Raw genomic sequence first — 25698 nt, 5'->3', positions numbered from 1 at the left:
AACTAATGCCTGTCAAGCCCTTTGGCACAGTGCCCGACCAGGGTAGTTACATTTATTAAGGGCTAACTTCCCAGCCTTGAATGAAGGAGCATTGGTGGCAGATTAATAGATGCAGGACTGTCTTGCTTCACCTGGCAGTTTGCAATTATGGTAACCTCCAGACCAGTGCCACATCGTTGGCTGACGAGGTTTCTGACTGGATGTACACTGGTGTGGCTGTTTTCCAGAGCCTTGTTCTGCAAGCATTGTTAAGCACTCCATTGTGTGTCTTGAGCTCTGCTAGGCATGTTATACCCTGTTCTGGCTGCCGCTCTAAGAAAGCTCACAGTGAAGGGGTGGCAGACAGTAAATGAGCAAAACACCCTGAAGGAGGTGCTGTGGAGATCGTCACAGAACTGTGAGAGCACTGACAGGGCATCTTTCCAAGCCTGGGAGCGGGGGATGGCCAGGAGGGCTTCTCTGAGGAGGTGGTGCTTCAGCTGGCAGTAAAAGATGAGCAGGGATTAGCCACATGGAGAGGGTGAGGAAGGGCTTTCCAGGCAGGGGGAACAGTTTATGCAGAGACAGAGAGGAGTGAGAAAGCATACTGAATTCAGAGAACTGCTGATTCAATTCAGGATGTTAGCTGCATTTATGGAGGAAGGCAAGATGAAGCTGAGGGGATGAGCAGGGTCCAATCAGGAACCTACTTGATTGTTGGGCTGTTGAATTTAGCTTTTATCCTGGAAGCCATTGGTACCATTTAAGGGTTTTAAATATGGATGGCAGATGATATTTATGTTTCAAAAAATTTACCCTGAACATAGTGTGGAGGAGAATTGGAAGATATAAGCATAGAAGCAGAATCTAGTTAGAGCACTTAAACCTTTTTGGGCTGTGGATCTCTTTGGCAATCTGGTGAAGCCTGCAGACCCGTTTTTGGGATAATGCATAAAGTAAAACATGATGATCACAAAGGAAACCAGTTAGATCTAAATGCATTTCTACCTGTGGTCTGTAGGGTCTGTCAACCCTAGATAAAGCAACTCTGAGTGAATGCTGTAGTCGGAGAGCTGCAGATGAATGTAGGCTAAAAATGGGGTATTTGGGCTGTGATAACAAAATGCCATAGATTGGGTGACTTATAAACAACAGAAGTTTATTTCTTGCAGTCCTGGAAGCTGGAAGTTCAAGACCACACCTCGGGTGGATTTGGTGTCTGATAAGAGCCAGCTTCCTCATTATTGGTGTCTTCTCGTTATAACCTTCCATGGTGGAAGGGGTGAGGGACTTCTCTCCAGCTGCTTTTTAAAGGGTATTGATCCATGATCTAAGCAGAGCCCTTATGATCCAGTTGCTTCCCAAAGGCCTCACCTCCAAACACCATCACACTGGGCATTAGGATTCAACGTGTGAATGCTGGGGAGGCACAGACATTTCACTCCACAGCCCGGGGGCAGTGAGGACTGAAGAGGAGGGCTTGAGTGTGGGAGCAGAGACAGATCGGTTGGGGGACGGGGTGGGGTGTGTCATGAAAAGGGAAAGAGAGGCAGCAAGACTTTTGACATGGGCAGTTGAGTAAAAGATGGTCAGTCACATATAGTGGGTATAGAAGTTCTGCCTCCACACTGGTTAGCTTTTGAAAGGTTCTCTGTGAATCTGTTTATTTTAAGTCCAATGTGAAATTGTAGAAGCAACCTCTAGTGAGCTCTCAGTTGTGTGTGAAGTCTGGTTTGGTAGAAGAAAGTTTATACTTTGGAATTTTTTAAGTTGAAGTGATTCCGTCTGAAAGATGATGAGCAGGTTGTGGGAAAGGCATGATTAACTTTAGAAACGTTGAGTATGCATTTTGGTGAATTAGCATGTCAGTGTATTTTTATCGTATTTTAAAAATTGAGGTATAATTGATATATCATATTAGTTTCAGGTGTACAACATTATATTTGCTATTTGTAGATATTGCAGAATGATCCCATAGTAACTGTAGTTAACATTCATCACCATACATAGTTATAAAATTATTTTTCTTGTGGTGAGAACTTTTAAGGTCTACCTTTTGGCAAATAAATACACAAATTTCAAATAAATACATAATACAATATTACTAGCTATACTCACCCATGACATTCATTTTATAATTGGAAGTTTATACCTTTTGACCCCCTCACTCATTTCACCCACCTCTCACCTCCTGCTACCATTAACTGCCAATCTGTTCTGTTTATGTTACCTTTTTTCCCCCTAAAGATTCTGCATATAAATAAGAGCATACAGTATTTGTATTTTTCTATCTGACTTATTTTCATTTAGTATGATGCCCTCAGGATCCATCTGTGTTGTTACAAGTGGCAAGATTTCATTCTTTGTATGTGTGGGTATGTATGTATTCATCAGTGGATGAGTGAACAAAGAAAATGTGTGTGTGTGTGTGTGTGTGTGTGTGTGTGTGTGTGTGTATGACAACTTAGGTTGTTTCTGTGGCTTGGCTATTGTAAGTAATACTGCAGTGAACATGGAGTGCATATCTTTTTGAATTACTGTTTTCATTCTCTTTAGATAAATACCTAGAAGTGGAAATGCTGGATCATATGGTAGATCAATTTTTAATTTCTTGAGGAAGCCCTGTACTGTTTTCCATAACAGTTTCACCAATTTACATTCCCACCAACAGTGTACAAGAGTTCCCTTTCCTCCATGTCCTTGCCAGCATTTGATAGTTCTTGTCTTTGTGATAGTAATGGTTCTAAATGGTGTGAGGTGCTACCACACTGATTTTGATTTGCTTTTCCCTGATGATTAGTGATGTAGAGCATCTTTTCATGTTCCTATTGGCTATCTATGTCTTCTTTGGAAAAATGTTCACATCTTTTTAATTGGATTGTGTTTTTGGTATTGAGTCATGAGTCCTTTATATATTTAGGGTGTTAAGTCCTTATCAGATATATGATTTGCAAATATTTTTTCCCATTTGTAAAGTGCCTTCTCATTTTGTTACTGATTTCCTTTGCTATGTAGAAGAAGCTTTTTAGTTTGATATAGTCGCACTTATTTAATTTTTCCTTTTATTATACCTTTTTTTAATGTAAACATTTTATTGAAGTATAACGTTCATAGTGAAAAATGCATAAATCTTAGTGTCTAGTGTAATGAATTTTCACAAAGTGAATATTCACAAATATTCACAAAGTGAGTGTAATGAGGACTTGTATCAGGAAATAACATTCCTGCCCCTAAGAAGCCTTCCTATTGCCCTTCCGGTCACTGCCCCTCCTCAGGGATAATCACTGTCCTGACTTCTAAAGCTGTAGATTATCTTAACACAATTTTTCTTCTTAAATCTTTTTCTACTTTTTTTTTTTTTTATTGAGGTCGAACTTTGTTTATGGCACACATTTTAAGTGTATACTTTGATGAATTAAGTAAATTTTTAGAGCAGGTTTAGATTCAAAGCAAAGTTGAGCAGGCGATACAGAGAGCTCCTCTCTCTCCTTTGTCCCCACACATGCTTGGCCTCTCTCACCATCAGCATCCACTGTTGGAGTGGTATACTCGTCCCTGTCAGTGACGGTACATTGACACAATCATTATCAAAGTCCACAGCTGACGTGGGGGTTTTCTTTTGCTGGTTTTACATTCTGTGGGTTTTGCCAGGTGTGTGATGACATGTATGCATCTCTATAGTAGCATATAGGACGGTTTTACTGTCCAGAAAATCCTCTGTGTTATGCCTGTTCGTTTCTCTATGCTCTAGCAATCATTAATCTTTTTATTGTCTCCATAGTTTTGCTTTTTCCAAAATGTCATGTACTAGTTGGAATCATGCAGTTAATAGTCTTTTTAGATTGACTTCTTTCGCTTAGGAATATGCTTGAAAGCTCATTTCTCTTTAGCAAAATGATATTCCATTGTTTGATGTATGAGTTTTTTTATCCATTTCTCCACTGAAGGACATCTTGGTTGCTTCCAAGTCTTGGCATTTATAAATAAAGTTGCTAATCAACATTTGTGTGCAAGGTTTTGTGTAGGCATAAGTTTTTGAATTGGTGAATGTCAAGGCGTGTGAATGCTGGAATGTATGATAAGAGTATGTTTAGTTTGAATGTTTAGTTTGGAAGGAACTGCCCAACTGTTTTTTCAAAGTGGCTGTCCCATTTTGCTGTCCCATCAGGGGTGAATAGGAGGTTCTGTTGCTACATATCCATCCCAGCATTTGATGTCATTGTTTTGGATTTTGGCCATTCTAAGAGGTATATATTGGTATCTTGTTTTAATTTGCTATTCCCTTGTGACAAATGATGTTGAGCGTCTTTTCAGATGCTTATTTTCCATCTGTATATCTTCTCTGGCGAGGTGTCTTGTGTAGGTCTTATGCCTGGGTTTTGTATAACCACTACCTACCCAGATTGACATAGGTTCACATTCTGGCGCCCCAGCAGGAGTCGTCTTGTGTCCTACCCTACTTGATAACCCCAACTTACTCTGATTAGTTTTGCCTGTGTTTGAATGTTATGTAAATGGAAGCATACGGAAGTTACTCTTCCGTGTTTAGCTTCTTTCCCTCAGCATTGTAACTCTGATTCATCTACATTTGTGTAAGAGAGATAGTGATTTTTCACTGCTTTGTGGTACTCTATTGTATGCTCACGTACCTTATCTCCTTATCTGTTCTACTTTTTAGAGTTTTTTGGTTTGGAGGTACTGGATAATGCTGCTGTGAACATTCTTGCACATATCTTTTGGTGGATATTGGCACGCATTTCTTTTGCTTTTTCAGCCAGCAGTAGAGTTGTTGGGTTACAAGATGTTTGCTTAAATTAGTAGGTACTGCCAGTTTCCTAAAGTGGATGTGTCAATTTACTGTCACCTGTATGAGAATTTTGGTTATTTCACTTCTTCATCAATACTTAATATTGTTTTGATATTGTCTTCATCAATACTTGATATTGTAAAGAGACGATATTGATGATATCAGTACTCTCTCTTTCTACTTAGTTGTGTAGGGTTGCAGCAGTATGATTTTAACTTGCATTTTCCTCATGACTAATGAAATTGAGTATCTTTCTTTGTTGGCCTTTTGGCTAAAACTTGTTATGAAGTGCCCATTCAAACCTTTTGTTCTTTTTTTAATTGTGTTTTCTACTTTTTCTTCTTCATTTATAGAGGTTCTTTATGTATTCTGGATACAAGCCCTTTTTCAGATAGCATGTAAAGTTATCTATAGTTTTATAGTATCTTTTAATTGCTTTTTTTTTAATTTGAAAAAGAATGTATACATGCAGTAAAAAATTTGAACAACAGAGATGAATATGCAGTGAAAGGGCTGTCTCCTTCCTACACCATATTGTTAGTCCCACTTTCTGACAAGAATCATGGTTAAGTTTCTTGAGAACCCTTCCAGAAGTTTCCTGTGCATACACTACATTTACCCCCTTTTTTTCCATAACACTAATAATAGTAGTGAACTGCATGCTATTCTTTACCTTTCCTTTTTTACTTAATATATCTTAGCGTTCTCCCCAAAACAGCATATGCATTTCAAGTTGCTTCTTTAAATGGCAACACAGTATTCCAGTAGATGGATAGAGTCTATTTTTAGCCAGGCTACCTAATCACTTCTTGGTGGGTATCATTATTATTTCTGTTACTACTCCTCCTACTGCTCCGCTACAAAAATGGTATCAGGTATATTGAATTTTAGGACTTATGGACCATCCCAATGTGGAAGTGCCTTAGGTGTCAAAGTTAAGGGCTGTGCCATTTAGGGTGACATGAGTGCATAGGTCATAGCTAAAGCCAATAGCACAATTAGGATCACATAGGAAGTGCTGTTAGACCAGTGCTTCTCTCCAGTACAAACAGGGTTGTCAGAATTATTTTGGGAGTCTTTTCTAAAAATCACATCACTGCTGCTTCTCCCAGCTCCAGTTTAGTGGATCTAAGGTGGGATTTGTGCAATTCATTCTTGCCTTTTTTTCTTATCCCTTGACTGTTACCCCATCCTAAAGGAAATCAGTCCTGAATATTCATTGGAAGGACTGATGCTGAAGCTGAAACTCCAATACTTTGGCCACCTGATGTGAAGAACTGACTCATTTGAAAAGACCCTGATGCTGGGAAAGATTGAAGGTGGAAGGAGAAGGGGACGACGGAGGATGAGACAGTTGGATAGCATCACTGACTCAATGGACATGAGTTTGAGTAAACTCCGGGAGTTGGTGATGGACAGGGAGGCCTGGTGTGCTGCAGTCCATGGGGTTGCAAAGAGTCAGACGTGACTGAGCGACTGAACTGAACTGACTGTTACCTCTGTGTATCACTTTGCTTTTGAGATTCAATTGTATAGAATGAGATGACAGCTGAGGATGGAACCCTGAGATACACAAGTGGAATAGGTGAAGCTTGGGAAGGGGGGATGGATGGACAGAGGAGAAGTCAGGTCAGCGTAGGTTCTCTGAAACCAAGAGATGGGATAGTGCAACGAGGAAGTGGCAGGAGAGTCATGCTGCAGAGAGTGGCCCAGTAAGATGATGATTGGACTTCTGTGCTGCTTAAGAGTGCTGGAAGAAGTTAGGTAATGCCTTTCTAGTCACATCGTGCATCTCAGCAGTATTCTTGCCCAGCGTGGTACCAAGGTACTTTTTGTGGAAAATTGTTGTAATTACGTTCCATGTGTACCCCAAATTAACAACTTCTGTTAATGACCCAAGAAGCCAATAATCTGAATTAAGAAACCTTTCTTACATCTGTTTATAATTTTGGTTTCTTTTAATTCTCTTCCAGTAATAATTTGTTTTTAGGTTATATTATAAAAGATAACAAAGCTTGAACTTCTAATGGCTTAGACTTTAAGAGGTACATTGATTTGTCCTTGTGGTCTCTAGGTTCTGGTGGACAAGATTGCACTCATCTCATCTGCCTTGATATTTTACTTAATTTTATAGATTTTAATCCTCCTTACTCACCTTTGTTTTTCTAGAAGGTCTATTTAGTCTTCACTTTCATCCCTTTAAATTCTCAGATGGCTTTTCTGAAGTCGTTCCAATTATATGCTGTAATTTTGAAGTACATCTGTGTTGTTGAAGACACTGGATAGATATATTCTCTCTAGTCCCCTCTCCCACCATATGTGGGGATGGTATAGAAAGAAACTGTGTGGGAGGTAATAAAATTTGTTTCTTAAAAATAAAGTTCAGTATATATATTTAGGAAAAATTAGGTGAGATATGAAGTAATGTGAGGGGCATACTTCATGGTTTATACTGACTTATACTCTTTTATTCATGGTTATGGTTGTGTGGGTAGGTATGACACGGAGGAGAGTGCATATTAGTTCATACACAGTGTGATTTAGAGTTAAGGTTGAGTTGCATTTTTCAGGTATTATGAAAATGTGATTTTGCTTCTTGTTACTTGCTGTTAAGTCTTCTGTTTATTTAGCTATATGACTGCTGTATTATTATTTTGAGGCATTATAAGCATTTCAGCACTTGAATTCTGTGATCAAGGACAGTTGGGTCATTGAATTTTTAGGTGAGTTCTTAAAAAGTAAAATTGTATACTGCCCTGTTAATTATTTACTGGAAGAGAATTAGAAGTAAATATGTTGGTGTTAAATATGTGTCAATGGTAAATACACAAAGATACTTTATTTAAAATTATGTGAGTGAGTGAAAGTTGCTCTGTTGTGTCTGACTCTTTGTGACCCCATGGACTATATAGTCCATGGAATTCTCTAGGCCAGAATACTGGAGTGGGAAGCCTTTGCCTTCTTCAGGAGATCTTCCCAACCCAGGGATCGAACCGGGGTCTTCTGCATTGCAGTCAGATTCTTTACCAGCTGAGCTACCAGGAAAGCCCTTAAAATTATGTGGATACAGTGTAATAGTCACGACTGAAGTGACTTAGCAGTAGCAGCAGTGTGATAGTCTCATAAGTATATTGGCAACTTGCTGTTGCTGCATTTTACGATTACCAGGCTGAAGCTCTTTTGGCTTCCTGCTGCTTTACAACATGTAGACTGACAGGAAGGTCTAGTCATTGCCTGGATCTGCAGACAAGGTAGGCTTGCGCAGTGTTTCAACCCAGAAAGATTAGAAAGGTGGTGCTTAATCTCTTGGTTTAGAATTTGATGCATGTATGGAGTGCTGCTGCTGCTATTTGTTTCAGCTAAAACCTCGGGATTACCATTTCCTAGTTATGAAAGAGATTGAAAATTTTTGAATATGGCCTTAATATTACATTATTAAATGCAGAAAGTAAGTTTCAGTTGCTTTATCTTTTTTTGCTTAATTTTTTTATATTGAGATAACAATTCACATACTGTAAAATTCATCCTACTTGGTCTTAGTGTATAATCCTTTTTATTTGTTGTAGGATTTGGTTTGCTGGAATTTTATTGAAGATTTTTGTGACTATATGAGTTTTTGGTCTCTAGTTTTATTTTGCTGTGATATCTTTGGTTCTGGTATCAGGATAATACTGGGCTCATAGAGTTGGGATGTGGTCCCTCCTCTTCCATTTTTTTGGGAAGAGTGAAGAATTTGTGTTCGTTCTTTAAATATTTGATAAATTCATCAGTGTATGTGTTTGTGTTTGGGCTTTTCTCTGTGGAAAGTTTTAAAATTTGTCGTTGGTGGTGTTTTAGTCGTTGAGTCCTGTGTAACTCTTTGCCATCCCATGGACTGTAGCCTGCCAGGCTCCTCTGTCCATGGGATTTCTCAGGCAAGGATAGTGGAGTGGGTTACCATTTCCTTCTCCAGGGGATCTTCCTGGCCCAGGGATCGAATCCATGTCTTCTTCATGGGCAGGTGGATTCTTTACCATTGAGCCCCCGAGGAAGCCCAATAATTTGGATCTTCTCTATTTGTTTTTTTTTTTTTTGGTCAGTCCAGCTAAAAGTTTGTCAGTTTTGTCGATCTTTTCAAAGAACCAACTTGATTTGATTTCATTTATTTTCTCTTGTTTTCTCTCTTTTTTAATAGCATTATTTTCTGCTCTCTTTATTATTTTCTTCTGCTTTCTTTGGGTTTCCCTTGTGGCTCAGCTGGTAAAGAATCTGCCTGCAAGGTGGGAGACCTGGGTTCGATCCCTGGGTTGGAAAGATCCTCTGGAGAAGGGAAAGGCTGCCCATTCCAGTATTCTGGCCCGGAGAATTCCATGGACTTTGTAGTCCATGGGGTCACAAAGAGTCGGACACACTGAGCGACTTTCACTTTCTGCTTTCTTTAGATTTAGTTTGCTCTTCTCGTGTTTTAAAGTGGGATATTAGTTTGGTTTGAGATCTTTTTTAATACAGATATGGACAGGTATAAATTTCCCTCTTAGCACTGTCTTAACTGCATCCCATAAATTTTGTATATTGTTTTCATGTCAGAACATTTTCTAATTTCTTTTTACTTCAGTTTTTTTTTTGTTTTAGGTATTAGCTCAAATGTACATTAATACTGGAAGCAGCTAAGAATTGCTGCCATTTATAGGGTAACTGTCATTCTATATGTGTTATTTCCCTAATCCTCATAGGAATTGTGTCATTGGTGAAATACTGGTGGTTTCTCGTTTTACAGACAAGGAAACTGAAGTTTAGTCAGTTAACCAAAGTTTTTTTTTCTGTTTTTAAATTTATTTTTAATTGGAGGATAATTGCTTTACAATGTCGTGTTGGTTTCTGCTGTTCAACAACATGAATCTGCCAATAGTATACATACGTCCCCTCCTTCTTGAACCTCCCCAATCCCAAGGAGCATTAGGTCGGGCTCCCTGTTTTGCAGCAGCTTCCCACTGGCCACATGGTGATGTATCTGTTTCAGAGCTGCTGTCTGGGTTTGTTCCATCCTCTCCTTCCCTGGCTGCGTCCACAAGTCTGTTCTCTGTGTCCGCATCTCTGTGCCTGCCTTACAGATAGGTTCATCAGTACCATTTCCCTAGATTCCATGTGTATGTGTTAATGTACAGTGTTTGTTTTCCTTTTCTGACTGAATTCTGTATCACAAGCTCTGGGTTCATCCCCCTCATTAGAACTAACTCAGATTTGCTCCTTTTTATGGCTGAGTAATATTCTGTGGTGTATATGTGCCACGAATTCTTAATCCATTCCTCTGTCGATGGATATCTAGGTTGCTTTCATGTCCTGGCTATTGTAAATAGTACTGCAGTGAGCATTGGGATACATGTCCTTTTGAAATTATGGTTTACTTAGGGTATATGCCCAGCAGTGGGATTGCTGGGTCAGTTTTCCAAGGTTTCACATATCAAGTCAGAGGCTTGGCTCTCTTCAGAGCTTCCGTTCTCAGTATGCTACACTTGTGCTCTAAACTACGTGGAGATAAAGGATTCCTGTAAATGGAAGGTAACTGTGTTTTCACAGTATATGGGCAGCAGCAGGTAGCCGGACTGTATCTCATACTCATCATCTTCTATTCACTTAGTGGTTCTCATCCTTTCTTTCATTTAAACATTTGAAATTCAGACTTCCGCTCCCAAGTGTTGCAAGGACTTTGGCTGGACTTGGCTTTTAAATATTTGTTTTGTGGTAGCTCGGCTGAATAAAAAAAAGTAGCTTTACATGATATTTTTGTCTGCTGATTCTGGTATGAAAGATAAATTGTGTCCACAGTTTTAAGTATTCTTTTAGGTGGGCCATTGCTGTGCTGAAGAGCAAATGTTTAAATATTTTCATCTTTATTTTTTTTTTCTGTACAGTTGAATTGCTTCTGGGACAAAGAAGAGCCTTTGTTGATCCTTTGAGAAATTGGCCCAAGGATTTAGTATGCATTTCCTGCTTCTTCCCAGATTTCTGTTATTACAGGGTTGTATAAAGGATACATTTTTGTATCTTTTGTAATTTATAATGGTGCTGAGCACATTATAACTAATCAGTAAATAACCAGTGATGAAGGCCTTGGGATAAACTTTAATCAGCCCCTTTTTCTTTTTGTTTCTGTTGTCCACAGGGCATGTGGTGATTATAAACTTTGAGCCTAGAATTTTAGGCTTTAAACTAAAACTTTTAAATGAAACTTAGTTTTTTCCCCTTCAATCACTATTTTAAAAAAAGAGAGAAATTGTACTTTTTAAGTATATCTCAATTTTTCTGCAGATGACCCTGTCTTCAAGTATGGTACTGTTTCTCATTTGAATGAGTAATCTTTTTTGTTTGTTTGTTTTTTGCAGATTACATTCATTATGGGTTATTACTGGGTTGGCCAAAAAGTTCATTTGGGTTTTTCTGTAAGATGTTATGGAAAAACCCAAACAAACTTTTTGGCCAGCCCAGTGTAAGATATTGCTATGATTCCCTGTACTGTCCAGTAAATCCTTAATGCTTATCTATTTCAAGTATAAAATACTTGTTAGTCCCATATTCCTGATTTGTTCTTCTCACCCTCCTTCTCCCTGTTTGTTGTTTTCTGTGTCTTGTGAATCTGTTTGTTTTGTATATTGATTCATTTGTTTTATTTTTTTAGATTCCACATGTAAGTGATGTACAGTGTTTGTCTTTTTCTGCGTGACTTATTTGACTTATTTCACTAAGCATTATCTTCTCTAGGTTCATCCATGTTGCTGCAAATGTCAGTATTTTTTTTATGGCCGAGTAATATTCCATCACACATATGCACATATATGTACATATTTACGTATTTGTTTTTGGTTGCACTGGGTCTTTGCCGGTACACGTGAGCTTTCTCTAGTTGTGGTGGCCTGGGGCTTCTCTCCATTGTGGTGCATTGGCTTCTCATCGTTGTGGTTTCTCTTGATGGAGATGGAGCACAGGCTGCAGGCACATGGGCTTCAGCATGTGGGCTTAGTGGACTGGCTTAGTAGTGCTTAGTAGTAAGCACGTGGGCTTGGTGGCCCAGGGGCTCTAGAGCATCTGCTCAGTAGTTGTGGGGCACAGGCTCTGTTGCTCCGCAGCATGGAGTCCTCCCAGAGCGGGGATTGAACCTGTGTCCCCTGCTTTGGCAGATGAATTCTTATCCACTGTACCACCAGGGAAGTCCCTGTGTTATATCTTCTTAAACTAGTCTTCTATTGATGGGCACTTGGGTTGCATCCATGTCTTGGCAACTGTAAATGGTACTGCTGTGAACATTGGGGTGCATGTGTCTTCTAAAATTAAGCTTTTCTTTTTCCCCCAAAATATACCTGGGAGTGGAATTACTAGATCATATGGTAGTTCTGCTTTTTAGTTTTTTAAGTCACCTCTGTACTGTTTTCCACCATGACTGCACCAATCTATATTTCCACCAACAGTGTGTGAGAGTTCCCTTTTCTCCACATCCTCTCCCCAGCATTTATTATTTGTAGACTTTTTGATGATAGCCTGAAATGAATAATCTTAAAGTTTTGCTGAATCTGTTGAGTAGCTGTAGGGATTGAGGAGAAATTTTCAAAATCACAGTGAGGTCTTCATGTAAATCCTTAGGTGCTGCTGCTGATGTTCGTGGGGAGTCTGAAATGGTCAAGATAATTTGCTTGATGGTAACTGCTTGAGTTAGGGCTTTTTCATTGCTTAGTAGCGTTGTGAACCTTGGATTGGCCAGAGGGAGCGCTGAGTAGCCCTTGCCGAGAGTGCCACTGAGCCGTTTGACCAGCAGTGTGTCTCCCCGTTACTTTGTATGCTTGAATGTGGGTGAAGCAGGAAGCCCTGTTGTAAATGGGGTAGTAGTTCTTGACTTATACAGATGTCTGTGAGTTGGGTCAGGTGTTTGTGCTGGAAAGTTCTCTTTAAGTGACCATATTCTTTTATGGTGATAATCTGTTGAAATAATTCTTTCCTTATTTGTCCAACAGTAAGTGACATTGTGAAATCATAATAACTTTTTAAAATGCTTTAATGTATGTTACCTCATTTATCCTCACAAGCCTGCTGTGGGCAGGACAGATACCTGAATTTTACAGCTGAGAAACCAGATGACTGCTTCAGGCATGATTATCTTCACAGGACTGGTGTTAAAATTTTGAGATATTGCTAGCTGTGGCCTGGTCCTTTGCTTCCAGAGCTAGAAACTCTTATATTGAAGGTTTCCTAAGACTTTTGGGGCCATAATTATGCTTTCCAAACTCATGAGGCCAGTTGATTAGAAAAATCAGAGATAAGAGGGAGATTAATTACATTAATAAAACACAGAACCAGTTGATTACAATCTTTTTAGGTTATACTACATCTGTGACTATAGTGCTTTTATAAGTTTACCTCAGTTCAGAGCATCACTTTTGTGAATTCAAGGTGCTTGAATTTATAGTAATTCTGCTCCCCCTCTTCTGTCCCTGGGAAAACTTTTTTCCTGCTGTGGATCAGTTTGCCTGATCTGGAGATGGCATAAATGGGTTTAGGTGGTGCGTATTCTTTTTGTAAGGCTTCCCTGACTCAGTATAATGTTTTTGATGTTCACAAGTCTTGTGTATATCAGCAGCCTATTCCTTTTTATTATTGTGTGCTTTTTAATCGTTTCTATTGTGTGAGTATACCACTATTTTGTTCCTCTGTTCTCCTGTTTATAGATACCCTAATTTGCTTTTTAAATTTTAATAACAATAACACAGAAGTCACTTATCAGCATGCATTCTTACCTAACATCAGGTAATGGACTAGCATTGATTGTAATTTTCTTAGATAGCTTTATATTTCAGCCTTTTTTTTTCTCCCTAGTTTCCTTGATTTGATTTTAGATATGGTTCGTGAGATACCCTAGCCCTTTGAGCATCCCAGTTGCAAACCATCTCATCTATTACGTATTGATTTCTACTAGGGGATGATTTTTTAAATCTTAATGCCTTTAGCCCACTGTGTACTGACTATTAAGGTGATTTACTTTTTAAACAAAAGTGTGCCTGTTCTCATTTATGGTCCAATTTTGTAAAATCTCGCCTGTCTCCCCGAAGCCAAAGGCAACCTGAGAGCTAATATGAGAGTTTTGTTTTGGGAACTTGGTGGCCCACTGTATTTCTGTTCAGAGACCATGTTTGCCTAATGACTTGACATTTGAGCCTGTTTTTTCAGTTACTTGGCATTTTCCTCATTAAAAAACCTTTAATATACCCAACAATCTTTGGTAAATGAGACCCCTTTTCCTTTTCTTTTCTGAATCAGGCATTTCATGGTCCTTTAACATTTTCAGAACTCTAATAATTTTTCTGCCATCTATGTGGAACCTTGTAGTTTTTTAGGGAAAAAAAAAAAAAGGGATTGGAACATACCTCAAAAGTTAATAGATGTATGACTAATGCTGGGTATAATAAGATCATTTCTTAACTTCGCATCTATTATACTGCTTAAAAATAGTGCTCCATGATTCTTCTCCATCTCTCGCTCTTCCACTTGCTCTGCTGTATTATTAATGTAGTTAGTATGGGTGATCCTTGGTCATTTTTTACTAAGCTTTTTTTTTTTAATATCTAAATTTGCCAAACTTGTACTTATATTTTTCTTTGTTTATCAAGTTTTTATAGAACTCTTATTTATCAGTTCATGTTATATCTTGATTTGTATATTCTGTAATTTCCTCTGAGGGATAGAAACTAAATTGTAGTATTAGGATTTAGTAAGTGGAATAACTTGAATCTGAGATCTTAGGACTCTAATAAATAATGTTTTGGAAGAAAAAGTTGGTAGCTGGAACTTGCTGAACCTTTGTTTCTGTTCTTTAAGGGACTCTGCCATAGACTGAGGGTTGGGAAAGGCCCTTGGAAAATTTTACAGACAACAGTGAGTCTTCAACACTTAGTGATACATCAGAGAAGAACCTAACAAAACCCTGTGGTAGTTTAGAAACCTTGTAGCTCTTACTGTGTTGATTTCCTTCCCACTTTGGTTCTTTACTTGACATTAATAATTGGAAGTAGAACAAAATGTTCTGAATTTTACCTTTCTTGTATCTGCTTCCTGATGGAATTTCTTAGAAGCAAGGAATTGGTCTAAAGAGAATAGAGATGTGGATAGTTTATGAAAACTTAGATATTCAAGGGAGGAATTATTTTCCTTTTTTGTTAGCCCCTCATCTCTGTGATTTGACTTTTCGCCAGTCTTTTTGACATGTATTCAGCCGTCTTGGTAATATTTTTTGCATGAGGAGTGTGGCAGAGGCCTCAGGAAGAGAACACTATGGGAAATGGTTTGCAAGGAAGCCTAGCACAGTTGCTGAAGGCGTAGGGGGAGGTTCTGAAACAGTTTGTCTTTTTACCTAGTACCCTTCAAAGCTTGAGAGAAGGAAGTCACAACAGTTCCCAGTTTCATAGTCCTCCCTTCGCTGAGCTCTGTGGTAACTGGTGTGTGCACAGACTTTTACTCGTGTCCAACTCTGCACCTACATGCACTGTAGCCTGCCAGGTTCATCTGTTCATGGGGTTTTCAAGGCAAGAATATTGGAGTGGGTTCTTGTTCACGTCTCCAGGGGATCTTCCAGATCCAGGGATTGAACCCATGTGTCTTGTGTCTCCTGCGTTGGCAGGCAGATTCTTTACCACTGCGCCACCTGGGAACCCCGTGCTAAATGTGGCTGGTGGGATGAGAAAGAGATAAAGCATAGGTTTCCATTTGGGGGCTGCCACGATCTTTCATTCTGTGAAAGCCTAGCCAAGAATGGCATTTGCCATCATCTTAGTGCAACAAAAAGGCATTTAAAAGTTGTTAGGGCTGCAGTGGTTTGGTTTCCTCAAAGGAAATATCTTTTTAAATATTTAAAAGTATTACCTGCTTATTTGAAGCAATTCAGAATTGTATATAGCATAAAGTGAAAATTGTCTGTTACCCACCTCCTTTCTAAATACTACTTTCGGGAGATAACTTCTTGGTATCATAACATTCCAGACCAGAGGGTTTTCTCTGGTGTAAAGAATCAATGCATCACTTGGGTATACTCATGGAGTTTGATTTTTATAACCTTTCCAAGGAACTTGACTGACATTAGGTCATTCTGGTTTCTTAGGAGGAATTAGAGCACTTTGGTTGTCTTTTTTATGCTCTGAGAGTTGATAGGATATTCTGTTACAAACCTGTCTGATAAGTTGTAACTCCTGAATTTTTATTTCCTTTTATAAGTGAAGCAGTATTTTGGATGCAGTGTGGTGAAAGCCCCAGTTATCTTAGCAAATTACTCCAAAACTTAGGGCCTTAAAAAACAATTTATGATTATTTCTAAGAGTTGACAGGCTCAGCTTGGAAAGGGGAGTAGCATCACTTCTATTACCTCTGTAATGGTCAAAGCAGTTACAGAGCCTGCCCAGGTTCACGGGAGTGGGACGGGGAATGGACTTCTCAGCAGAGTCCTTAGCAGAGAGCTGGGGCCATCTTTAATCTTCCAGTGGCGGTGTGACTGACTCGTGGCAGTCTTGAGAGGGAGAGGTGGCAATTACAGAATATCGTTCTTACCACTCATTAGTCTTCTAAGAGGGTTAAAATTTACCATGCTCAGGCACAGTTCTAAGGTAAATTTGTTTTGTTGTTTTTGATAAAGGAGAAGAAAACATGAATAAAATTTGTTTACAGGAAAGGTTTTTAATGATGTAAGTAAGAAAATGAACTCTCGAGGAAGAAGGTAAGGTCTCCTACTCCCCACTCCTCTCAAGGAAGCATACATAACTCTGAAGAATTAACTTGCTTTATTGCTTTTTCTTACTGAGAACTCTGGTAGCTTGCAGAGTTTAAGATGGTTTTTGAAGCAGATTGGTACACTGAATGTGTCATCAAGGGGGCTTCCCAGGTGGTGAAGTAATGTAGTGACAACCTGCCTGTGAATGCAGAAGACATAAGAGATGTGGGTTTGATCCCTGGGTTGGGAAGATCTCCTGGAGAAGGAAATGGCAACCCACTTCAGTATTCTTGCCTGGAGAATCCCATGGACAGAGGAGCCTGGCAGGCTGCAGTCCATGGGGTCACAGAGAGTGGGACACTGTTGCAGTGACTTACACAAGTGTGCGCGTGTCATCAGGAGAGCCAGGTGTGCCGGTCTCCACGTCCGCAGAGATTGGCCAGATGAGACGCGCGTCCCCTGTAGCTCAGTGCCCATGCATATGGCCTCTTAGATCTTGTTTGTAAAGTGCTTTGGGAAATGACGATGAAGTGGGTGGAAGCTAGCTAGCATCGTTCATAATTTTCCCAACCCTTTAGCTTAAAATGAGCCCCTTGGTTATTCTTCAGGATACTTGCTTTTCAGAGATTTAATGGGAGGATTTTTGTCTTCCGATTAGATTTTAAAAATGAAACTGCCCTTTTGGAATTTTAGAATTTGAACTGTCCTGCATTCTGGGGTGTGTGGAGTGTTCTCTTACCTTTGTATGTGCTTTTGCAGTTCCCTTGTTACAATCTCTCTCCCGTCACCTACCTGGGCCCTTATTACATACCCGTGAAACTTTTTCTTATCTTACAGTATTCATGTTGGTTTTCACTTGTTCCTCTTACAGCACTGACTGACCATGTCTACGTGTTTGAGTTTATTCTAAACTGAGTGCTGAGACCATCTCAGTCATCTTGATTGCCCTTACAGAGCCTCTTACTTGCTAAAATTTATAATGTGTTGAATGAAGTGTATCACTAGATGCACAGTATTCCTCTAAACCTGAGGCTTGGCCAAAACTAACACTGGAGGGTGGTTTAAAAAAAAAGTGGAAAGTGATAATATAAAGAAAGCCATTGAGCACCTAATAATGGCAACTGATATTTCTATAGCACTGTATAGTACACAAGACTCTTCGCTTAAGTGTGGTTATATACATTTGACTCTTGGAGGGTTACAAATATTTCCTCTCCTTAACAGATGAGTAAAAGGAGTCTGGAACTTTCTCAAGCTCACTCCTCTAGAAAGACGTGGAGCTAGAACTCAAGTCTAGTTATATAAGTGTCTGAGACAATCCTGTAATTTTTGCTTGTGATTTTTATTCAGGTAGATTCTGCTTCCCGAAGAAACAGAATATCTGAAGATACAAAATAGATTGAAAGATGATAATTGAATTCTGGGCTTTCCTATTTCTGGCAATATATTAATCAGATATTTCTTTTTTTTTCTTTCTGGCTCTGCTGGGCAGCATATGGAATCTTAGTTCCCTGACTAGGGTTCGAGCCTTTGACCCCTGCAATGGAAGTGTGGAATCTTAACCACTGGACCTCCAAGGAAGTCCCTACTAACCATAGATTTAATTTGCAGTAGTTTGATTTATATTGTCCGATGCAATATGGATCTTCCTTGGTGGCTCAGACTGGTAAAATGTCTGCCTACAATGTGGGTAGACCTGGGTTCAATCCCTGAGTTGGAAAGATCCCCTGGAGCAGGAAATGGCAACCTACTCCGGTAGTCTTGCCTGGAAAATCCCATGAATGGAGGAGCCTGGCAGGCTACAGTCCATGATTGCAAAGAGTTGGACATGACTGAGTGACTTCATATACTGGATATGAAAGTTCCTGTTTATAGTTCTTATATTTTGAGACTTTGCACAATTTAAAAGTTACTCTTCTTAAAGTTATTTGTCCACGTTAACAACTGCTAACAAAATCTCATCAGTTTCATACTAGACAGAGTATTATTGTATTGCATAATCAGAGCACTGTAGACACACAAAAAATGATTTGAGTGGCATTTTTCCAATTCTCTGTAGTATGGTGTGTAATTAGTACCATTCTGCATGCATAAGAGAGAAGTTAATCTATTATATACAAAGGATGGTTTGGGGAATAGGTTGACAAACTGCTGCTCAGAGCTACATTTAGCCAAAGAACTAAAATATTTTATAAGAATCATTTTATATTTTATGCTTATTGCAAAGAGAATAGTATTTCTGTGAATATTATATGAAATTCAAATTTCAGTGTCCATAAATAGTTTCATTGGAACAGTCACCCTCGTTCATTTACTTAACTGCTGACAGCTGCTTTAAGGCTCCAGTAGCAGAATCGAGTAGTTGTGACAGAGACCGTGTGGTCTGAAAAGCCTAAAGTGTTTACAGAAAAGGTGTGCCATCCTGTGCCTTGGGACATTAGTGCTTAATTCTGTCTTGCGGAGCCTCAGTTGAGAAAGGGTAAGCTTACGAGTGAAGACACCTGTTCGACTGCTGCAGTATTTAAGAGTGTTTGTATTTAAGAGGAGGAGTGTGTGTATCATAGCTGTTTTGAGAATTTGATCCTTTTTTTGCACTGGAGTGATATCCTTTGTCCCTTGGCTCTGACAATTACAGCCTGGATTGGGCACCCAGGTTTTATTTTGTTCTAACCTGCTGAGTTTGACTTACCCATTGTATTTGACACTTTGAAAAGCACTTTTTTTTAATGGCTTACATTGAGATTTGCTTTTGAGAAGCTACTAATTGGCAGTTCCAAACTGGACAGATTGAGGCCAGGTAAAGCCTGTAGGTGCCTGCCTGTCAGGCAGCAGTGAAGTTAAAAATCACCTGCTGTCAACACTAGGGAATTTTACTATCATTTTCATTTTTTTGAGTAAATGAAGGATCATTAGATTTCTGAAGTTGCAGCACTGAATGGGGAAGCTGGGTAGTTTGCCTCTGTGGAGTGTTCCCTTTGTTTCTGTAGCCTTATCATGAATTACTCTCTGCTAACCTCTTTCTGGCTTTGGTTGGAAATCCTTTTTCTGGTAAGTTTTTAATTAGGAAATGCAGAAATAGAACTGCTTGAGTTGTCATAACTTGAACTCACTGTGGAACTTTTAAACTGGAGAGGGTGCCAATGAAGATTGTTTGAAAAAACAGGGGAGGGATATGTTTGCTGCCTAAATTAATGCTGGTGGTTTTGTATTATATGAAGCTGAAGACAGTTATAGATGGGGCTAATAAGGACTGTTGAGGAGAAAGCTATCGACTTCTTCCTTTAAATTTCTATTTTGTATGGAACTTTCGTAACTTAGATCTACTTCTGACAAGTGAGGTTCTTCAACACCATGTTTTCCTGTAGAAGTAGATCTTTAAATAAAACAACTCCAAAGTTTGACAGAAATCTTAAAACATATCAGTGAATAAATAGTGTTTAATTATTCAGGTGCTGTGCTGTGCTTTGTTGCTCAGTCGTATCTGACTCTTTGCAGCCCATGGACTGTCCATGGGGATTCTCCAGGCAAGAATACTGAAGTATGTTGCCATGTCCTCCTCCGGGGGATCTTCCCGACCCAGGGGTTGAACCCTGGTCTCCCGCATTGCAGGCGGACTCTTTGCCGTCTGAGCCACCAGGAAAGCCCGCTCGTCTGTGACTTGAACAGGAAAGCACTGAGAGGTGCTGTGAGCAGGATTTGAACCTGCCTGGGGAGACCCCATGGGGTTTCGAGTCCAAGGCCTTAACCACTTGACCATCACAGCTCTCTCCACGTTGCCTAATTAAGATTACTTTGGTTATAAGAAACAATTCCATTAACACGACTTTAGTAAGGGATAAGTTTATTTTAAGGCCATTCACTCAGTTCATTCAGTAAACGTTTATTGAATCAGACAGTCTGTGTCAGGCACTGTTGTAGATATTCAAGAATACAGGGAAATCTCTACATTAATCGAAGAGCAAGCGCCATTGTGTACCTCATAAACCTGGATTCAAGGAGGTGCTGAGGATCAGGTGTATCAGTTGCATGAAAGACTTGTTGAAATGCAGAGGAATAATTTGCATTTCTGACAGATTCCCTGGTGATGTGCATGCTGATGTTCCTCTGGGGACCACACTTTGAGAACTTTAATAAGTTCTTAGAGGGATTATGTAATTGATTCACCTTTGACAACATATGAATATTGTCTAATTCCCATTTCCCATCTGGGGTGTCTGATATCCATCCCTCATCTAAACAGGAATTTTTCTGGAGGGCGGTTACTCTTGAAGGACGGGATGGCAAATGCAGGCTGTGAAACATGTCCATTGAAACACATAACGAACTCTGGCAGGTTGTGTGTTACAGTCATCTGTTCTTCTCCTTTTTCCTACCTATCCGTTCTTATTCTTTGTAAAACTTCTAATTTTCTTTACAGAGTCTGAGTCAGTTTTGGAAGTTCTTTTGAAAGGGAGAGTGTATGATGTTTCAGCTTTCTCCCCTTTTCGCTCTTGAGGTTTAACACAAAGAGAAACACATGTTAACTTCTCCCTTTTGTCCAGAAGAGTCAGAACTTCACAGCCAGGACGATTTTGGGCGGGGAGCCGTGGGGTGATGGTGGTAGTGGGGTGATTTTTTAAAAACTTTTTAGAAAAAGTTGGAGACTTTTAGGCTATTGAAGTATGTAGTACAGATCTGAAGTAGGATTGGGGTACTAGGAAATAGATAAGATAGAGTAGAAGAAACACAAAGAGATGAAAAATGTGTTAATGGAAAAGAAACTTTAAGAATTAATGTCCTTGTAATTTTCCTGAAAAAAACAGATTCTATAAAGAATGTCACGGCAGAGGTGAAACACGGTGCTGAAATAAAACAGCCATCATAGTGGAACCGAAATGTCCAGGAAGAAGCCATTGGTGGCCTGAATGTGAATTATTTTAGGGTGATTGGGAAGGTTTTTGATAGGGAAATAAAGGTACCCAGTGAAGATTGTACTTAGGGGTAGTTTTGCCAGGAATTTAAGAAAAAGAGGAAAAGTCATTTCTTAGAGTGGTTCTTTCCAAAGTGCTATTACTGTGTTACTCAATCTTCACAAATAAAGTGGATTTTTTCCCTTCTCACTGAAAGTGAAATTTAGTAGAGATTTAACTTGCTTAAATAAAACCTAGGTTACCGAGTTCATGAGGGTAGACTTTAAAACCCAAATCTTACTAGTTATCTTTTTCCTTGGAAATGAGGTTCTTTTACTATTTTCCCAGTCTTGGTTATATCTACATAGCCGGAAGCCAGAGTCATCTTTGACCTTTATACCTCCATTATTCACCAAACTGATCTACCTATATCTTATATTTTTCTCTCCCTCTTTGCATCACTGCCACCGTAGGTCAGGCAGCTTCAGCCTCCTGTTTGGCCTGTTGTGTTTAAATGGAACTTCTTACTGGGTTCTGGTCTTTCTCTCATTCCATTAATTTATGATCTTTGGAAAACAGGCCTGTTAATGTCATTTACGCACCAAAAGAACAGGATGAATGCTTACTCTTTGAGATGAAATTCAGAAACTCTGTAGTCTGACTTCAGACCATACTGTTTTACCTAACCACCTAATTTTATCCACATACACTTTGCTTAAGCCACATAAAACTAATTGTTCCTTACTTATTACAATCTCTGATCTCAGTGTTGTAGTATAATTATGATTGAAATTTCATAATGACCCTGAATCTTAAAGTAGAGTTAAAATTTTGTTTGGTATTTTTATATTTTTTGCTTCAGAGGGCAAGGCAGTATATAAAATAAAGATAACTGTCCAAGAGAGTTAAAACTGGGGGGATGGGGAACCACAGCTTGGTACTTACAAGGATAGGTTTTCAGCTGTTCGGGAAAATTGGCTTCTGAGACTCCTCAGGTGCTCGGGGATCTGACCAGGTAATGTGTTACTGTAGCTGCCCAGTTCCTGCGTTGGTTCCTTTTGTAGCTTAATATGTTTTTTGCTTTGTTTGGGACTTGTTGGTTAAACATGAATTCTTTAAAGCATTACAGCAATAGGAGAAAAGATTATAGCATATATAGTATGTGTTACATGTAAAATATCCAATTTAGGCATCAAAAATAATTTTGTGATAATTTGTAAAGAATCATTAGAAATCTTTCTAAGCATTACTTAAGAAGATCGCAAGCCCAATTTAACATGCCGTTTGACTTATCTTCTAGCTGTTGACAAAACCAGAATCAGTCTGTGTGACCTTAACAAGTTATGTGACTTCGCTGAGACTCAGTTTCCTTATCTCATAAAAGGGCTTAGACTAGGCAAGTGGTTCTTCATGGGTGGTGGGGAGGTTGAATTTGTCCCCTGGAGGACATGTGACAGTGTCTGGAGGTATTTTTAGTTGTTATCACTTAGTGGAGAAGAGGTGCTAATGACATCAAGTGGGTAGAGGCCAAGAATACTGTTAAACATCCTACAGTATATAGGACACTCTGCAAAACAAAGGATTTGTTTTGGTCCAGTTTTTGGTCTGTTCAGTTCTGTACTGTACTATATTGTTTGCTTGATATGTTTTTTTCAGATTGGTCCCATATACCTCCAGATCAAAACCACACTCCTTTCCTTTTTTAACCCAGTGTGGTATCTTTATTACGTCACGAACCTATCTTGCTTTCCAAACTTCTTGCCTTCTTATTTTCTCTCTTCCTGGAATGTCTTTCTGCCTCCTACTTGTTGTATACAGTTGATCCATGAACAACATGGGTTTGAATTGCTCAGGTCTGTTTATATGTGGATTTTTTTTTTCAGTAGTAAATACTGCAGTATTACATAAACTCTGGTTGATTGAATCTGCAGATACAGATGACTGACGTAAGTTACATATAGATTTTTGATGGCGTGAAGAGTTCGTGCCCCTGACCCCATATTGTCCCAGTGTCAACTGCAGGTATACTGTCTCTAAAGACATAATTTTTGTACTCCCTTAACATTTGGTGTTAATTTAAACTAAACCATAGTTCTTTAGTTTCACATGTTCTTTGTGTACTATATTTCTAAACTTCTAAGTTTCTCAGAGGGTGTCCTTTCTCTGCTTTTAATCTATTCTCCACTGTAGATATCTTTGATGGTTTGGTTCTTTTCAAACCCTGGTGGGCTTAGGGAAAAAAAGAGTAAAAGAGTTGTGAGAAGTTGATTGTGACTGGTGCACTTCTAGGTCATGATGTCTGTTTTGATGTGGTCTGAATATTTCACTTCATTTTATATGATCAGAAATGCTCCAGCTTAGAATTAAGGGATTTAGTGTGAGTTGGTTCATTCATATCACTCTAAATTTTAGCACCTAAAAGTGACGCTTACATTGGTAAGACGGGTGTGAAGAGAGGCCTGGGCAAGATTGCATCATGGGAGACCGCGCTGGTGGTGGAGTTCCGTGATAGGCGGGCTCAGGGGTCACGTGAGGGCGGGGGCGGGGCACAAACTGGAGGGCAGTCCGAGGGGAACGAGGCGCGCTGCGGCTTACAAACGTGCTGAGAGGTGTCCCGAGCCGCAACAACGCTGAAGTTTTAAAAACTTCTGTTTCTTGCTACCCTGGATTTTGATACCTAGGCCAGCAATCCTGTCACTAGAATTCAGTAATAATATGGTTAAATCTTTCTGGGATAATCTAGGAGCTTTAACCATACTTACAAGTTTGCTTTTAAGGGAAAGCGAGAAGTTCTCTGAGTTCCAAACATCTGTTTTGTACTCTAGAAGGGGAACTTATGGTATATAAAATCTGCTTAAACAGTACATTTTACAAGTCTGTTTCCAGGTTTTTGCTTGTGAGCAGTGTCATATATACAAGAAGTAGGAAGAAAATACTAAAACCTCTAAGACTCTTAAACTATTTTGTTAGAAACTTGGGTAAGTAAGTAGATTGCATAAAAATTCCTGCCAAAATAAATTATTGAGGGGGAAAAACACATAACATCTATTGTATTTTTGATTACAAAAGTAATGTATGTTCAGGATAGAAAATTCAAACACACAAAAATAAGGCGTTTATCTTGCTTTGCCATCTATGGTGGCCTAACCCCACTATAAGTCCACCAGACGGGGAGAAATCAACACACAAAATATTTTTCTGAATGTGTCATCTTTAGGGAGACATAAGTTCAGGTAAAAAGCACATATATTTAATTTAAAAATATAGTGGAGGGACATATTAGGTCATGATTATATTAGGTTGGTGCAAACATAATTGTGGTTTTGGACCGTGAATTTTAAATCATTATGACTAGGCTCAAACACACCTTTATTCATCAAAATAAGAATCATTGCAATCAACACATTTTTGCCAATGAGAAATAAGTTTGTTTATTCCTGTAGCATAAAAATCCATCCTTTGAGATTCATTGAACTCTTGGAAAGCATTTTCTGCCTCCTGTTGGTTGTGGAAGTTTTCCCTACAAAAGTTGTTGAAATGCTTAAAGAAGTGGTAGTCTGTTGGTCATGTGAATGTGGTAGATGAGGCAGAACTTGGTAGCCCAATCCTTGCAACTTATGAAGTGTTGCTTGTATGGTGTGTAATCGAGCATTGTCGTGGAGAAGAATTGGGCCCATTCTGTTGACCAATGCTGACTACAGGTGTTGTAGTTTTTGGGGTATCTCTTCGATTTGCTGAGCCTGCTTCTCAGATGTAATGGTTTAGTCAGGATTCAGAAAGCTGCAGTGTATCAGACTGGCAGCAGGCCACTAAACAGTGACCATGACCTTTTTTTGGTGGAAGTCTGGCTTTGGGAAGTGCTTTGGAGCTGCTGCTCAGTCCAACCACTGAACTGGTTGTTGCTAGTTGTATAAAATCAACTTTTTATCATACATCACAATCCGATCAAGAAGTGGTTCATTATTGTTGTGTAGAATAAGAGAAGACGACACTTTAGGAATGGTGATTTTTTGATTTTTGGTGAGCTCATGAGGCACCCACTTATTGAGCTTTTTCATCTTTCCAACTTGCTTCACATGCCGAATGACTGTAGAATAGTGGATGTTGAGTTCTTCAGCAACTTCTCATGTAGTTTTAAGAGGGTCAGCTTCGACAGTTGCTCTCAGTCAGTCATGGCAAGCTTCTAATGGCCGGCCACTACACTCCTCATCTTCAAGGCTCTCGTCTCCTTGGCAGAACTTGAATCACCACTGTACTGTACCTTCGTTAGCAGTTCCTGGGCCAAACGTGTTTTTGTTGTGAGT

General features: G+C 39.2%; 1 protein-coding gene and 1 non-coding gene across 3 annotated transcripts in view; one reads left to right on the top strand and one right to left on the bottom strand.

Annotated features, from left to right (window-relative positions):
• ZFAND3 (zinc finger AN1-type containing 3) overlaps positions 1–25698 on the top strand; it is a 320114-nt gene that overhangs the window by 11387 nt on the left and 283029 nt on the right. The gene's annotated exons all lie outside the window — the stretch shown is intronic.
• TRNAS-CGA (transfer RNA serine (anticodon CGA)) lies at positions 20187–20268 on the bottom strand. The gene has a single exon. It is a non-coding gene; the product is annotated as a tRNA-Ser (tRNA).

This window comes from Odocoileus virginianus, chromosome 27 (genome assembly GCF_023699985.2).
Source record: "Odocoileus virginianus isolate 20LAN1187 ecotype Illinois chromosome 27, Ovbor_1.2, whole genome shotgun sequence".
NCBI classification, from domain to species: Eukaryota; Metazoa; Chordata; class Mammalia; order Artiodactyla; family Cervidae; genus Odocoileus; species Odocoileus virginianus.
This window is presented reverse-complemented; position numbering and strand designations above follow the sequence as displayed.